Below are 1445 nucleotides of genomic sequence, written 5' to 3' on the forward strand. Positions count from 1 at the left end.
AAAGCTGTACGTTTTTGCACTTTACTCATAATCTGACTTTATTTGAACAATTATTGTACTATTCAAATTAAATGAAATTTATTTTGATTTTGGGTTCTAATTTAAATGTTATATATAAAATAAATCGAAGAAGTAATTTCAAATAACTCTTCATGGAAGACAGTATTCTTGTGCTGGTGACAACATAACAATTTGTGTTAAAATGCCAAGCATCGATATAGTAAATATTATAAATTTATTAATCGCAACGTTTAATATTGCAAATTTTGCTGTTTCACTTGTTAATCACCATGAAGTTGAACTTTATGATGCCATTTCCGATCTAATAAAAAATGCCATAAATGATGACGTTGCGATTGAATACAACTAAGAACTTGATTTTGACAATCCATCGGGACCACACGATGTTTAATTTGTGAACACGTATAATATTGATGCTGAATAACATAATTATGAAGATGAAGTTGTATTGTAGATAATAAAGGTGGAAATATAAACTTAAGTTACAAATAAGACGCAGTTAAGTTTTGGAACACTGAAAAAAGGACATTTAGACATTATCGCTGTATAGGTTTTAGAAAGGAAAAATTTATAATTAAAACATAAAAAAAGTAATACGAGCTGATTAAGCAAATAGATGTACGTTGTATAAATAGTAGATAATAAACGACAATGGAAATAGAAAGATGTTTAACTGTCAGGCTTACAAATACATTATTTGTTGTTATATTGCATAGTCTTATTATTTTTGAATTTTGTAATTGCAAATATTAAACTTTTTTTCTTTTAGGTAAAATATATTTTGCAATTGCACAGATGAGAAGAAAATGAATTGCGCGGAGGATCAAACAGGAACAAACTTGTATTTATTGTCGAATATGTATTAATGCAATTCATAAAAGTTCTTGCTAAAGGATTTATCATTCATGACATAAATTTGTAAAAATGGACATTACAAACAAAGGAGCAAATAAATCTGCCTTTATTTAGAGTAGGAAATTGATGGATATGGAATTTAAAAAAGCACATCATATTGTATTGCCTGAAGTAACAACTTTTAAACCCCGATTTTCTCATACAACAGATGCAATAATATGTTAACGTGAGGATAATATAATTTGTAAGACAAGTTAAACCACATATTGATGAAATTGGTACAAGAATTTATAATGCAGATGAAAGCAGTTTTAATTTAAAAGTACATTCTGGCAGAACATTAATTAACCCTTTCGCGGCGAACAGCGCCTTTAGGCGCTCAGCTATAGATGCTCATTCTCAGCGAACAGCACCGTTCGGCGCTCAGGCAAATTTACCCGCGGTGAACGGACAGCGCCAGATGGCGCCCATCCGGAGCCGCTCTCTTCGTACGAAGGCGCTGTTCGTTTGTTATCAACAACTGCCATTAATGTCCATTAAGTTGTTTTTGACGTGCTAGCAGCATACGC

The 1445-nt window shown here is 31.5% G+C and overlaps 1 pseudogene; it reads left to right on the plus strand.

Moving 5' to 3' along the window:
• Positions 1 to 202: 202 nt before the first annotated feature.
• LOC106751285 lies at positions 203 to 1234 on the plus strand (annotated as a pseudogene).
• The last annotated feature ends 211 nt before the right edge of the window (positions 1235 to 1445 follow it).

Source organism: Dinoponera quadriceps, unplaced genomic scaffold (genome assembly GCF_001313825.1).
Source record: "Dinoponera quadriceps isolate SergipeBrazil2010 unplaced genomic scaffold, ASM131382v1 scaffold10606, whole genome shotgun sequence".
NCBI lineage: Eukaryota > Metazoa > Arthropoda > Insecta > Hymenoptera > Formicidae > Dinoponera > Dinoponera quadriceps.